The following is a 16607-nucleotide window of genomic DNA, read 5'->3' as shown; positions in this document are numbered from 1 at the left end:
ACTTCTTAAAGAAGCGTTACGAATAACGGTGAAATGATAAAAGCGGTTTATGCGGCTGACATTTTGTATTGAATTGATTTATATGGATCGAGAATGATTTTCGTTTACTTATTCTTTGTTGAATCCTTCTTCATAGTAAGCAGGCGGCTTTACAGTTAGGTAACTTGTATGTATGTATGAAGATATCACGAAGTACATACGTATATGTGCTTTGAAGAGTCAAAGGTGTTACTTAAGGCGCAAAGAGGCTTAAAGTATTGTCGTATATACAATAACAGGCGAAAGCTTGCGTTTTGCTGGTATAAACAAATTCTGAAGGAAAAGTAAATATCGGAATTTAAATTAATAGGTTGTATGATGCGTAGTATCACTTTACAAACACGCTTTTAGAAATTTTTCACCTAGTAAGTACCAACAATAGAGAAAAAATTACAACAAATTCATAGATTCGTAAGAAGCGTTCCACATCGGTATTCGCATACCAAGATAGTCTAACTTTTTGAACAACAAAATTTATTGGTGAGAAGAGATCAAAACTTACAAAAAGAGCCTTTCAAGTTGCGTAACATTTTTGTTTTCCAAATTCAAAAATATATTTCTGAAACAAGTCTCGAAACCTCAATATCTTTCAAAATTCAAAACAAAACTTAAAAAACGCTCGAGGTCTAAACTTGTACCGACCCAGACGAAAACATTTTCAAGGCGATTATGAAGGTAAATATCAAGGCTTGGACTCTGTTTTGTTTAAGAGATAAATATAACAATAATGATGTAAAGTTATAGCAAGATGTAATAAAACCGAAAGGTTTTTAACTGAAGAATTTGTCAATAAAGTTTCTTGCAAGAAATTCGAAAGAGCATTAATTTATTTTTTAAAGATTATGCCTTCGATATGTTGGCAGCGGCTTCAATTTCTGCTAACTCCTTCGAGCATTTCGACTGGTAACTGGCAAATGACACGCGTGATGCTTTGCTCCAAGGACCAAATCGATACAGTGTTGCCACTGACTGTATACTTAACAAATTTTGATTTCACACGATTATTTGGCCAATATCACCGGCTTGGAAACGTAAAATTATTTAAAATTATAATCAATAATGAGATCAAAGTTATATTCAGGAAGAAAACACCTTTGCCCAAACTTCATTTTTGATGAATGAAGCAATACGAAAAGCTATTAATAACTGAAGAATTTCAATAAAGTTTCTTACAGTAAGAAATTCGAAAGAACATTCATGGGCATTTATTTTTTGAAGATCGTGCCTTACAAATGTTGGCAGCGGTTTCAAGTTTTGGTGACTCCTTTGAACATGTCGACTGGTAACTGGCAAATGATACGCGTGATATACTTAACCATTTCTCACATGAAAATATTTCACGGTGTGATTTCACACGATCTTCGTGGCCAATCGGCTGGCCCCAAACGTAAAATTATCTGCTCACCGAAGTGTTATCTCAATAAATCCATTGATTGATGCGATGTGTGAGAAGTGGCGCCGTTTTGGTGAAATCAAATGTCACCGAGATTAGGTTCATCAATTTCAGGCATCACATAGTCAGTTATCATTTCGCGATATCGGTCACCATTGACGGTTACGTTCTCATCGACAACATTTTTAACGAAAAATGAACCGATGCTTCCATTTCGGCCCACAAACCACAGCAATCGTTATTTTTTCTGTATAAAATGACAGCTTTTGAAGCTTTTTGATTGTTCTTTGTCCCAATTGCGGAATTTTTTCTTGCAAGTCTCATTGCTGAACAAAATTTTTTTAATACGTCGAAAATCTTCTTGGAACACTTTTGGAGCCGATTTTAACGATGCCCATGCGAGTCGCAAACTTTTGTCAAAACAAAAGCGCCTTAAGTTTCGACCGGCTTCAGTCCTGGCACAAGCTGTATTTTGTATGATTTCAATTTAAGATATTGACGTGAAATGTGCCAAGTCGTTCCATATGTCAATCCGAGTTGGAAGAGTGTCTCTACTTGCATCAACCGCTAGTTAAATACCTAATATGCAAACTGCTGGCAATATCTTCAATTACCACCTCATTAGGCAGGCATTTTAATCGTTTTTAAATAGAGCAAAAGAATGGAAAATTCAACTACGTCTTCAAGGCATTCATCAATTTACTATTACATCTAATTCTCCACTTTCAAAGCTTAGCATCAGCCGGTTGTTGCGAAACGACACTCAATTCCTCAGCATAACATCTTTTCGCGCATTTCTCATATTTACTGTTATAAAATTACATGCTTAAGCAAATATTCGCAGACTACTCACTCGTAACTGCTAAGCTTATTTCTGCGCTCATTCGATTTTATGGCGCATTACGCGCTCACAACGCGCTGCCGAGTTGTTTATCCCGTGTAAATGGCAAAGTAATCTTTTGAAATCTAAATAAATGGAATTTGTGAACACAATCGCAATAAATGTTTGTTAAGCCGGCAGAAATTTATTAGATTGAAGTATGAGCAACAAGCATAAGTTTACGACCCAAAATTTTGCTATTATTTATTGCAAATAATTTTTTAAACTTACTTATCAGTCGCACAATAGATGATTGCCCTTACTGCTAGGTCTCTACTGTGAAATCGCACTCGTATCGGCGAATTTATGCTTGAAAACGGTCGAAAATCGATTTCTGGACTTCTGCAAGCGTGCCCGTGGTGGCCATGCAAAAGAAATAAAATTCCATACAGGATGGCATTAAATGCACTTTCGCAGGAACAAAGAATTCATTGATATCCTAAACTCTTTTAGTTTTATTTACAAGTGGAAAGAGGTTTAGCCTAACCCAGTATTCGCAGAAGAAAAGATAACTGTCGACTGACGCAAGAGAGAAAACTAAGTTCTGTTCTATTGAATTTTTAAACTCGAAATTTCGAATTGTTAATATTAAATAATATTCGTTTGTACATTTTTGCATGGCAATAAAAAATTTATCTGACTTTTGTACAATTCACACACAAATATTTTTGCTTTCAACCGCAAATCACGTATTAATTAAATATTCTCTATTTTTTCTTACAGCTTATAATAATTAAATTAAAATATTTTTTACTGCTGCAAATCAATGGTTTTACCTGCCTAAATACCTCCACCAATCAAGTAAGTGTTTATTAATATTTAAATAGTTTAAATTAATTGGAGTTATGGATCAATCATTAAATTTTGCTATGGAGACTTTTGTGTGGCGGATTTTAATCTGTATTCCATGGAATTTGAAGCACTTAATAGCATAATTAATATCACAATTCAATTAGTATGGCTCTAAAAGCTTAAGGGGAAAAATCAGTGGTGTGCTTTATGCGAAAGTGTGAACTGTGAATGTCAGTTAAATATAATTTATGTTTATTAAAAGGAAACTGGAATTCAAATAAATAGCTTGGAGGCCATTTTAGCGTAACATAAACTAATTGCATCACTTTTCATTTCACAGCTTAAGTCTTTTGAATTACACTTCAAATTTTCTTCTTAGGAAATATATGCAAATCAATTTGTAAAGAGAAGTGAATAAATTGAACGGTTTAGTATGAAATTTAATCTTATTATTGCTACCGTTTAGAAAATGAAATCGGGATCTAAGTAAAATCGAAATGAAAAGCTTTTGAATTTTGTTTTCACAATGAACTGCGTAAATAAAAATTCATTCCTAAAGCATTCTGGTCGCAAGGATTAAATTGCCCTTTCGGGACGATATTTATAAAGTAACAAAGTTTTTAATGAAGGAAAATGGTGAGAAGAATGTTTCAAAGGCGAGATCTTATATTTGAGGCCTACAAGTTGCAGCTTGTGCAACAACTGAGACCGCTCGACCTTCCCAAACGATATCACTTTGCTCTATGGGCTCTTGAAAAGTTCTAATAAGATTCGACGATTTCGATGCAAATTTTGTTGAGCGATGAGGCCCATTTCTGGCTAATTGGTATGTAAACAAGCAAAGTAGGGTGAGGAGCAACCTAAAGAGATTCAATGGCTGACATTTCATCCAGAAAAAATAACGGTTTGGTGAGGTTTGTGAGCCGGTGGTGTCATGGATCCATATTTCTTGAAAGATGATGACGGTGAGAACATAACCGTCAATTCCGACCATTACCGTGCAATGAAAACTTACTGTTTGATGCCTGAAATTGAAGCTCATGATTTCGGCGACATTTGGTTTCAAAAACACGGCGCCACTTCCTACACTTTGGTGAGCAGATAATTTCACGTTTTCGGGCCGGTCGATTGGCCACCAAGATCTTGTGATATCACACTTTTAGATTGGGGATTTGTAAAGTTCTTTGGAAAATCTGATGTGGTGAAAACATCACGATTTATTAGGCCAATGTTCTTTCGAATGGGAGTAAAAGCATTACCCAGTAACAAATTTATGTGTTTTTTCTTTAAAAAAGGGGGAACCTCAAAATGGCTCACTCTTTTATGATATGGTTATAGCAGTGATTAGAAAATGGTGTATTTATTAGGCTAGGTAGGTAGAGAGAATGTCTGATGACTTACCTAGGCCTTTAGGGGGCCCATTATGTATAGAATTGCCATTTAAATTACTAAAAGTTCATAGAGAGGCCACTAAGGCCTACGCATAGCAAAAACCACTTAAGTCCGTCAAAAATATACCGGGTTGATTAACATTGATTCCAGTGAGTTCATCTGTATGTTTATGGTCTGAAATAAAAGATTTTCAACCTCACACTTATTACAAAAAGTTGGTAACCTGCAAAATTTTTCAGTCGCGCTTGATGGACGATCATTGAAAAATTATGAGTTAGAAGCTCAGCTCCTTAGCAGATTCAAGCTCTAGAATTTCTCCCACCAGAAATTACTGTTTCCTTGTTCTTCTGGAATAAAGAAAAAAAAAAAAAACGAAATTGAACTTGGTTTTTTCGGTAAGTTTGTATGACAGCTATATCCTATAGTGGTCTGAACCAATATGTTGGGAGATTATAGTGCTGCCTTGGGTAATAATTTTTGCGAAATTTCGTGAAAATGTCATTCCAAATAAATTAGTTTTCCATACAACGATTTTAGTTTGATCTGTTAATTTGTATGGCAGCTGTATTTCTCAATAGGTTCAATATCTATTTATATACATATATATATAGTGGCTCTGATGAATTTTATATGGATATAAGCTTTTGACAAAAAAACACCCTGTTCAAGGAAAAATGACACATTTAGGCCTTTGTGGTAAATCAAACCCATTTCCGAAGCTGGTTTCAAATCTCCATGAATCGACAAGCCTCTTAGAGTTTTCTCTCATCTAAAACAAAGTTAGAGACATCCCAAAAACATGTTAGATGTACTCTTAACATAATATTGTAACATATGATAGGCACTTCCTGTATCGCATGATACACTTTTTATATTCTAACACAAAATGTAAATGTGTACATAAAAGCATGTCCCTAACATTAACCCACTGCCCTAATTCCCTTCCTTGCAACTAGTTGCTAAGCAGAGGTCACATGTTGCTTTCAAAAATACGAAGCTAAAGCGATTTCCTCTAGGCAAATCGTGTCACGCAATCGAAGAAAGGAGTAAAAGAAGGAAAGAAATAAAAATTTATATGTATTGAAGTTTGCTCCTCAAACGGCAATGGGTTAATGGCTCTCTTTTCTCCCTTAGTAAATTAAGGCTGTGTAGTGTAGAAAATCAAGTATAGAAAGCAGAAGGAAAGAATACAAGTACATTCAAACGGAATTCTTGGAATGCTTAAAACGGACATTATGGAAAATTCCATGTACCATAAACTTTTTCATCATTTGAAATGTTTCAGTAAACGAAAACCTTATAAACGATACCAATCTAATATTTTTTATTGCATAAATTACACCATGTTTATGGGTATGTATGAATGTCACTTTTTGATCGATATATGATTGCGCGCATTGTTGTGTTTAGTTGTCATGAAATGTCAACAAGAGATCAAACTTTTTATGCTTCAAGCAGGTTAACCTCAACAGTGCGTGAGTAAATTTATAAAACACTCTATTTATATGCGACATACCTTGTATATAAAAGAGAGTTGAGTTAGTTACACTATTTATAACTCAAAAACGGCTCAAGCGATTTGGCTGAAAATTGGTGGGGACCGACGTAGGATACTATTTATCTCTTAATGTTAAAAGTCAATACAATTCATAAATACCAAAATTATATTTCAAATCTTAAACTTGTGTTCAAAATGCATGTAAGATGTGCAATTGAAAATTTTATTACTTCAAACAAAGAAAGAAAAGACGCAAAGGCATTCATAGCAAGCCAAACGCGATATCTAACTCAAAAAAACGCGGAATAACTGCAGTCTTGAAAAAAAGGTCTATTATTTGATATATATAATTTGAGTATATAAAAATATTTTCGAGGCACACACCGACGCAAAAATTTGGTTTGTTTACGATTAAAGAACACTCAAACACTCTTCAGGATCAGCAATTCGTTGTTTTTTTGGATTATGAACTCGCGCGGTACCCATTTTCCATAGAGCTTTTGCCTTTTTTGGGCGTCCACTGCTTTCATTGTCCTCGGTGCTCATTGCGCTTCTTTCCAACCTAGCAAATCTCTTTTCAACGGTTGATTTCCCTGGTGCAGAGCCCAAATTCAACAGTATCTTTCCTCCAGAAAGCAATACTTTATTAACTCACGAAATGCAACACGGTAAGGCTGAATATCAACCCGGCAAAACCCACCGTGGTCCCTTTTATCTTCTCTCTCTCTCTTCCGGGCTTGAGGCCCCTACCACTCGGTGGCAGGGAGTTGGAGGAGTCCAAAGATGTCAAATTCCTTATCCTCGCATTTGACTCAAAATTACGGTGTAAGCATGTAAATCTAACGCTGTCCAGAGCCACAAAGATTCTGAGGATGCAAGCTAAGTATCATAAGATGGTTGTATACCATGATTGTAAGGCCTATTGTCACTTAGTTGTGGCTTGGGCTTCCAAGGCAACATAGTCTTCGGTAGGCCTTCACCTACCGAAGCTTCAAAGGCTCGCCAGTGTCTGCGCTTCAGGGGTACTTGCTCCACTGCAGAACTTGAAGCCATGCTGGAGGTCACACCGCTGCATCTAGTGATAATTCAGGTAGCGAAACATTCCATTCTGCTAATGGCGGCAGAGAGTTTTGACAAAGGGAAGATAATGTCGTCTCAACATATGAAGGCCCAAGGGAAAGCACACCATTGGCCCTTCTTCCAATGGACGGCCTTACAAAGACGATTAACTTTACAAAGAATTATAGAGTTACTCTCGGCAGCATGACAGACTGGAATGACTCTACGCTCGATATACGGCTGAGAGACAGTACTATCCAGTGGTACACTGAGGGCTTGAAAACACCGGAAGGCATTGGAGTAGGCATTGCGGGATAAGCATACCAAATTATCCATACCAATGGGACGTTTTCCGAGCATTTTTCAATTAGTCCAACAGTCAGTGTACATAACTCAATCTCCACCGCAACTATCGCATCCAGCGTTTCGCCATACAGTCAAGCTAAAAGCGATCTCAGCGTATGAGGTTAAATCGCTTCTAGTGGAGTAGTGTATAGGAAGCCTAATCTGGGTGTCGGGGCATAAGGGGTTGCCGGCAATGAGCCAGTCAACGAACTATCCCGCTCTGTGGCAGCACCTAAGATGACGCGGTCAGAACCATGCATTGCAATGGGGTCCCACACACTTAAGGAGTTGCTTCGCATCAAAAGGAGAAGGTTCCTTAAAATTCCAATAGATATGCTATTTCAATTCACAGTTACTTGAGAAGTAAAATCTTCTCTTGACGAACAAAGACCGAACTCTATAAGTCACTCACCGTCGCCGTGTTGATATATGATGCAGAGGCATGGACGATGACAACATCTGATGAATCGACGTTACGAGTTTTCGAGAGAACGTTCTGCGGAAGATATATATAGTTATTTGCGCATTTTTAGCGGTGCAAACTGCATTTGGTGGAACGGTCAGCTGTACGAGACATATAACGCCATTGTCATAGTTCAGCGAATTAATAGAATTATTAATAGCTCGATCATGTCATCCGAATGGATGAGAACTCTCCAGCTCTAAAAGTATTTAATGCAGTAACCGCCGAGGGAAGGAGGGAAGGTTAAGATCTGCAGTCTGTTGGAAAAGCAAGGGGGAGAAGGAACTGGCTGCACTTGGAATGTCGAATTGGCGCCAACTAGCGAAGAGAAGAAACGACTGCCGCAGTATTGTAAACTTGGCTATAACCGCGTAAGCGGTTTTTATGCCAATTAAGAAGAAGAAGAGGAAAGAGCTTTTGTGTATGTTCATCATTTGCACAAACCCAAAGTAACTTTATGTTTACTCTGTGTAATATGACCTCCAGCCTTTGGAGCAAATACACATGCTCATAGGACTTAATGCGGCAGTTTTTCGATACTGTCATCCAACACACCATATTTTTGTTTGAGTTCCACATTCGAAAGGCTTTGAAAGCCCTGCTCTCAACGTGTTCTCTCCAACTTGGTTTGTTATCTAGGATAATTCCGGGATATTTGTCAGAGTTCGACTTTAAAATAGTTCTTCCGCTTGATGTGTCTTTCTTGTGAAAGAGCAAATGTCATGACGAGGTATCTTTTTCGATTTAGACTCTTACCATCCGTTACATTTCGTTTTACTGTTGTCATAAGTCGAAATGATATTTCCATAAGTCGAAAAGAGATGTCCAATAAATAACCAAAGTGAAGTGAAGAGTTGTATTATATCGCAATATCCAAATGTCACTGGAAAGAAAGATAATAAGTTATCGTAGTAGTAGATTAGATATTTTTAGAATGTAATGAGTTTTCTAATTTCTCACAACAAATTCAAGCAATTACTTTTTATCTTCTACTTTTTTGGTTTGCAAATACATATTACAGTGAAAAACACCCTTTCAGCTCTAATCTACATTTTCATGCACTCAAGTCCTTTTTACGTAGCTTCGGAACGAAACATATAAAAGAACTGGACTTTACAAAAGCACATTTGAGGAAGTATTTTTCTTCAAAAGAAATTTACTTCTTATGTAAATAAATAGTGTACAATTAATATATACCGTTATGTTTGTAGCGGTTCGTAAGTGTTACTACAACATGTTTTACTTGTGTGTAAGCGGCTGAAAGTGTAAAAGCCTGTGAACTGCAAAATTTTCTTGTTAACTAAAATAGTTTTACTTCACTTAACTTACTTGCATTCGGCGCTGCTCAAGTTGGCTCTCGGAAACAATGTACGAGCCGAACAAAGTTAACGGTGCAAAGTATGTGTTGAAAAATAGTTTTAGTTATTTCGAAAAACTGCCAGCAGCTGCGGCAGGAAATTGAAAGAAAGTTCAACAATATTAATTTTTAGTGGAGGAAAGAGAGGTAATATTATCATTTAGGGTTTCAGTCTTTCGAGTTGCTGGAATACTTCAAACTCTGCAGATACCGACCGAAATATACAAACAAAAAATAGTAAGACTTTTAATTTAAATTTCGCGGGAACACACATTCGTCGAAATACTTTTTTCTAGATTGTAATGACTATTAGTGACATCTGCGCCAAAAGTCACTTGAAACATTAGTTTTAGTATACGAGTACGCTTGCCTTTCTGAAGTACATAAAGTGCATTAAAGTTCCATTAAATTTTGTATGCGGAATCAGATTTCTAATGTCGAAATGTTTAGAATGCTGAAAAAAGTCTTCGGTGATAACAGTTTGTCTGGAGTATGTATTTTTGATTGAAACAAATTACTCAAGGAGGATCGAAAACGCGTTGACGACGAACCACGTCCAGGACGGGCATCAACATTCACTGATGATCAACACGTCAATAATATAAACGAATTGGTGCTTGAAAGTCAACGATTCATAGTCAGAGAACTTACTCGTATCATTGGAATATCGGAAGGATCATTGAAAACCATTTTAAAAGATCATTTGGGTCTAAGAAAAGTGAAAGGATGGTTTATTCCAAAATCACTCAATTTTTCCGAAAAAAGGCGTCGCGTTAACGTTTGTGTAACAATACCTTCCCGACTACCAGGATGTGAAAAAACGTATTGTTGCTAGCGATGAGTCTTGGATCTATGCTTTCCACCCGGAAACAGACGATCAATCGGCCGAATATCGTGGCAAAGGTTAGCCCAAAAATTTGAAACCACGTCAAGGCAAGTCAAAAATCAAGGTTATGTTGACAATTTTCTTCTATTATCGAGGTGTGGTACAATGCAAACTCCTTTCGACCACCCAAACTGTTAACAAGAAATACCATTTGAGTATTCTGCGTCATTTGCGCGAAGCTATTCTTAAAAATAGGCCGCTATTATGGGCCCGCAACTCTTGGTTTTTGCACCTTCGATAATGCACCGTCTCATATTGCATTGATTCTTCGTGAGGTTTTCCATAAATTTTCAACCAATATTGTGTCGCAACCAATGAATGAATCGCCTGATTTAACTCCGTGTGACTTCTGGTTTTTCAGCAAACTCAAACGACCGCTTTGGAAAACACCGTTTTGAGTCAATTGAAGACATCAAACGTGAATCTCTATGTGCATTTAAGGCTATTCCGGAAATTGACTTTAAAAACCATTTCGAGAATTAGAAGAAACGTTCGTACAAGTGTATTGGGGTTAAGGCGGATTACATTAAGGGGAACGATATAGATTTTGAGGAATAAATTAAAATTTTGAAGAAGGACTTTTACTAAAAAGACGGTTAGTTAACTTCGGGGTTCTAACAGTGCAAGATTCTAGACCTACTAGGTAAATTTTCGTAATCAAGCTTTCAATTGAAGTCTGTGGAACATTAAGTACACTGTGAGAACTTCAAAAGGAAGTTTCCAAAACTAAACTCAACAAATTGAAATATAGTCTAGAAATACGGGCAATTTTAGTTTTGAGTAAAACAAATTGGGAGCAACGTGTTAAAGATTCTTAACCTTGAATTTCTGAAACACTTCACAAATTCTATACCAAACTCTCCAAATTAAAGTGTGTGTAGCCTTAAGTTGAAATTTCATTTGGTTGAGTGAAAATCATTGACACTATTACATTGAGTTTACAAGCTACATAGGTATTCTCAAACGTTTTAAACTTCTAGAGGTCTAAACTTAAGTTCAGAAACCAACTCTACGAGTAAAATTTTATGTCGACTGGAGCAGACTGTAAGCTTAAGACTTACTTGGCTTTTTTAAAACGCCTCAAACTTCAAAAACCAAGCTTCCTTATTCGAAGTCTTTGAAAATCGATGAACTTATGGTTTCGAGGTTTGCTTACTCTAACGAAATAAAACGATATTTTTATGGCTATTCTTTTATGGTGCGATGTGTGACTCATTGCATTCCGAGGTCTAAAGTTCTTGCTCTAACCAACCATTTTGCAAAACCTTCCAGATAAACACAAAAACACATTTGTTTCTTCAGCATACGATCGGCCAGCAATATATGCAGCAAATCATCACATTGACGCCTCATAAATTTCTGCGAGAGTGGAACTCCTGCTGGGTATGTGATTGATTGCTTTTGTATCGATATGTCAAAACTGCGCTGTTTTTTTTGCCTTTCAAAACCATTATTTTCAGGCCAGCGTGGCCCAGCACGGCGCACACTTCAAGCACGAGTTCCGCCAAGTGCACGGTCACGGTGTTACGCACCCCCACACACCGAGTTTACGCGAGTTCATACATTTTTAGGTATGTGTGGTAAATGAAAAATGATGTGAGCCCATTTTTGTTCGGTAGCTGCACTCAATACCTGGCGAATGGACAAGAATATTAATTGCAATTGAAAACCATTTATCAATGGCAGCTGAATGAAGTATGAAGGTTGTGAGTTGTTTGTACAAATTACGCTAAGCTGATGGAGATTTTGTTATGTATGGAATACTAAGTGCTGAACTGGGTTTTGTTATATAAGAATTTATTGCTTAGTAATGATTTTCCATTCAGTACATTATTTTTAGACTTTACCACATTTGCGTAATCGTTAGTGAACTTGTGGAACACTTTCCGCATGAAATCAGCTGACGGAAATCTTAATACTTGAGTTGTGATTCATATAGTTCTGATTCATATAGGGTGATTCATATAGTTCTGATATATGACCTCTACATATTTTGACAGTTATAGATCTTAGTTACGAGACAACTTCTTTAGAAGTTAACAAAGTGGCTCTCACTAGAATTTTTAATTGACTTGTTATAGTCTCTGTCGTGGCAGTTTAAAATGTCTTCACATCTTACATGGATCGTCATCCTTCGTGAATGGTGTACCCACTAAAACACTCTTCCTTCTATCGTGGATTCTTGCCATGCTTCGGAACCGCCTTCGCATTACTTCAGGCTAAAGTTTCCAAGGTAAATCCATTGTGGGCCAATTTCTACTCGCTCTAAGTCCAGAGATGCCTACGATTTTGTCGCCAGCATCAATCTATTTGTCTCAACTTCTATTGAACCAAATTCTTCGGGAGCGGAAGGTCCGCGTTCGTGTTCATTTTTTCGCGCTAAGTACTTGCCCAACGTATGAGGCAATTTGCTACCAGTTTTCGCCACTAGATATTATTTTTCCTATAAGATTTTCCGTATTTTGTTGTCCAAAATACTAAATATTTAAATACTTGCAGGACAGTTTGCTTTTCCCATGTTGTACGGGTATTTTCAGAAAAAAGGTGGAGAGCATCTGTATTTTTAGCATCGCCGTATTTTCAAGTGTATTGAAGTTTGGCGGTTTACTCTCTGTCCCATGAAGTGTTTCTTGTTGCCTTGGGCATGTGTATTTTAGATACTAAAATGTTGGGATGAGCCGCTTATCACTACCATAACGGGTTAGAATACAGTGCCGTACGCCGAGGCGACTCTATTAGCTGCTGTTCTCTGCATAGTAGCGCATCTCTTTCGCTTTGATTCAGTTTAATATTTCGGACCGTCTTCCTAGTTTGTAAACATCTCCCTTGTTCGATCTGCTAGAAGTGTGAATCAAGTGTTTGCCTTTCAATTGTAAAATCCTTATGGAAATGGTTTTAATGAAAAGAAAATTCCTACTAATTTAAATTTTTTAAATATTCTTTAACTTTCCAACAATTTAAAAATATTAAATTTAAGCATTAGAAAGAAGCTTCTATTGACTAATTAATTGCTTGATTATAAAATTCCCTTGAAATCTGATATGAAATTTTCATAAACAACTTCATATGTAAATTTGCTATTATGTTAAAGCTGAATATGCTTACTTTGATGCTTGGCTTGCGCATAAATATTTATGGTAAACATCCTAGCGTGATACTGCAAATAAACTCATATCAAATTCAGTGAAACAACCTTTCATAGGAAGCACACATACAACTAAATGTAAACAACCGTTATATGCTCACGTTATGAAAATATATTTAAGTTAATATTAATTAGACATAATAATAATCATAATCGTAAAGGTAGTATATGAGCAAGCATAAAGTGTAGTATATTTTTATGTTACGTATACGCCCTGTGGTCGCTGATAGAAAAGTTTAAACATGACATTTAATAGGTTTCGCGTAGAAAAATTATGAAAATGTGTAACGTTTTTTGTGACAAATTCATTTTGTAATTTAATAAACATGAACATGACACTGTTATCTGCATTTTTGTAATTATTTCATATAACAAGCATGCAAACATACAAGTACATATGTAGATGTATATTAGGGTTGGTAAAAAAAATTGAATGTTCTCGCTTTTGTTGACTACTCTGAAAAAATTTTTATTAAATAAAACTTAAATTTTTCCGGTAGTTGGCAACAAGATATGATTTTTTTATCTGATAATAAGAATAAATTAGAAAACTGTTAATCGAAAAACCTTCTCGTTACAATTATGAGTTAATACTAGGAGAGCCCTTCTTAAAGGTGTTTATCAAACAATTTTTAGGAGTACGAAACGAAAAAACAACATTCGAATTTTTTTTTGGTCCACCCTAATGTATACTAACTTTTTGCAAACGCATGTTTATTCTTCAAAATAAATTAATTGCAATGCTGCAAAACTTTTTCTAATGCAATTATAAGCAGATTTATGCGTAAAAATTGGCTTTATGAAAGTAATCAACTTATAATTATTTTATATTCTGGTTAGCATAAAAAACAATTCAACTCAAATATTAATTTTTCTGAAAATTGTATACTATATATAACAATCCCTACTTTAAGTTCAGCTAACCTCATTTTCTAAAGCCTTTTGGAAAATGATGTTAAATGCAATATTGCTTTTTCTTAAAACGCTGTATCCGCAAAGCATTTCTTAAGCTTTGAAGAGAGGTTCATACAGTCAAAACACATTTGGTAACTACATCAAGCGGCTGTTCTAATTTCTACAGTACTTAGCTACCAGTTACTTGGCGATAAGCAGTTGTCCTTAAGTTTTTTTTTATTCAAAAATCCCGCCTAAATATATACTTTCAATACTCAACTGATCGATTATCGAAGAAAGTCTTTAAAAATAATATTTTACTCAATGAAGCTTATATTACTTACATATTTATCTTAGAAAACTTTCCTATGTACGATTTTGTGGCTAAAAATCCAATTATGAATAATAATAGTTTGCTCATTCTCGGTTGAATACTTTACTGTAACGGAATGCGGTTATGACAATATTGCGTAGAAAAGTGTTTTCGTGCAATTTTTTATACAACGTGAATTTTTTTATTCGATATGCAAATAAAAGTTGTCAAAATCGATAATTTTTCAGTATAAAACCTCGATATTTTATCGATAAACGTCGATATTTTCTTTTAGCATACATTTTTAACCACTATATTTTCTATATGCGCATATAAATTTAAAAAATTCGATAACTTTTTGGTATAAAAATCGACATACATACATATTATTCAATAAATATCGATATTTTCTTCGATTATAGAACTACTATTTTCTTCTTTTGCGTATAAAAATTAAAAAATCGATAAAGTTTCAGTAAAAAACATCGATATATTAATCGATAAATATCAATATATTTTTTTAAATAGACTTATATTACAAATTATTGGTATCTAAATTATTTATTTGCTTATAATACTGTCATTGCACGATTGCAGCTTCTGCATATTAATTTGTGTACGTTTGCAAATGCGTTTTATTCGATTTCTTTCCAATATAATGTATCGATATCTTACCCGCTGAATTGAATTTTGGTTTTCTGTATTTCTTCTGCGCAACCTTTTGTCAACCGTTAATTTTGGATAAATATTACTATATTTAAATAATCGATAATATGCAATTAATAATCGACTTTTTTTCTACAAGCTGATTTCATTCTAAATAGCATTAAAGCAGAAAATTAAAAAAATCAATAATTTGTCAATATCAAACATCGATATATTAATCGATAAATTTGGATATTGTTTTGAAGAAAGATTATCTAAATATTTTCTTGATTGAAGCTACGCCATACAAATATAAATTGCTTTTTAATCGACTATTTTGCAATATTAGTTACCGATATCTTACTCGCTGCGTTGACTTTTGATTTGTTGTAGTTGCACTGCAGAACATTATGACAATCGATAATTTTCATTAAATATAACAATATTTCAATAATATTCTACAACTAACGGAATTGGGAAAAAAATTTTAAAACAGGTTGAGAATTACAGCGTTCCGTGTTCGAAATGCTCCTCGGTTTGGCTAATATAAAATTGATTAGAAATTGTGTAAATAATTAAACAAACATTATTTCACACGAAAGACAGTTTATAGCGTTCGCCCCCACATGATTGACTCAAAACATCAGCATTACCTCACTCATATGCACAATTGTTTACCTTCAAGCGAGTAAATAATTTGTGCGCCCACATTTTTGTTGTTGACTACATTTGCATTTTCACACCAACGGACAAATTCAAATTAACGAATTTCCAAAGCATCGCGCTGGCATGCATTACACGCTTGCCACTTGCATGTTTGCCGTCACTCACTCGCCACGTGGGGGTGCTGCGAGTCATAATAAGGCGATTGCAACAAAATGTAGCGAAATGAAATGTTTACCTGCCAAATGTGCACAAAAATGGTGGCGTTCAGCTCAACGTTGTCGGACACAATGCAGTTAGCGTTTGTTTAAAATAGCGGACTGATGTGTGAGCATACACACACTGACACATCGCTATGTTAACATTTTCTGTACATTTTGTTGTTGGCGTTTTCAAATTTATGAAACGAAACAGCAGCGAGGGTATGTGTTTTGTGGAAATTTTGGCTGTGTAAGGTCTTACGTGGCGTATGAGTGACATTTTTTCGGTTGGAAATTTTTTTTACTGAATTCCTTTTAATTATTTTTAGTAATTTAATTCCATTTAATTATTTTTTTAGTAATTTAATTTGAGATATGATCTAAAAATGTTCTACGCCCCTTTTTTCTATATATACGGGAACTAGATATTAAAAATTAAGTTCTTGTATCAGTTTTTGATATATCGATCTAAAAATGTTCACACGCCCCATTTTCTACAAGGAGCTAAAGAATCATCGCCTTCGTCGGAATCAGTTCACCGATATCGGACCGTCTTAAATCATATTCTTTCTCTTCTACACTTTTGAGAACTTAGGACGGGGCGGAGACTAAACTTCGAAGGTCAGCAAAAAATTCTTTATGG

General features: G+C 35.3%; 2 protein-coding genes across 2 annotated transcripts in view; both read left to right on the top strand.

Annotated features, from left to right (window-relative positions):
• The first annotated feature begins 3035 nt into the window (after positions 1-3035).
• LOC126751745 (uncharacterized) overlaps positions 3036-16607 on the top strand; it is a 72900-nt gene continuing 59328 nt past the window's right edge. The window contains exon 1 of the mRNA XM_050462255.1: positions 3036-3113. The gene's annotated coding sequence lies outside the window, so the exon portion shown is untranslated. The remainder of the gene's footprint in view (positions 3114-16607) is intronic.
• The window catches only part of LOC126751746 (uncharacterized), a 46303-nt gene continuing 32731 nt past the window's right edge, over positions 3036-16607 (top strand). The window contains exon 1 of the mRNA XM_050462257.1: positions 3036-3113. The gene's annotated coding sequence lies outside the window, so the exon portion shown is untranslated. The remainder of the gene's footprint in view (positions 3114-16607) is intronic.

The sequence above is a fragment of the Bactrocera neohumeralis genome, chromosome 2, assembly GCF_024586455.1.
Source record: "Bactrocera neohumeralis isolate Rockhampton chromosome 2, APGP_CSIRO_Bneo_wtdbg2-racon-allhic-juicebox.fasta_v2, whole genome shotgun sequence".
NCBI lineage: Eukaryota > Metazoa > Arthropoda > Insecta > Diptera > Tephritidae > Bactrocera > Bactrocera neohumeralis.
The sequence above is the reverse complement of the archived record's forward strand: the minus strand, read 5'-3'. Positions and strand labels throughout refer to the sequence as shown.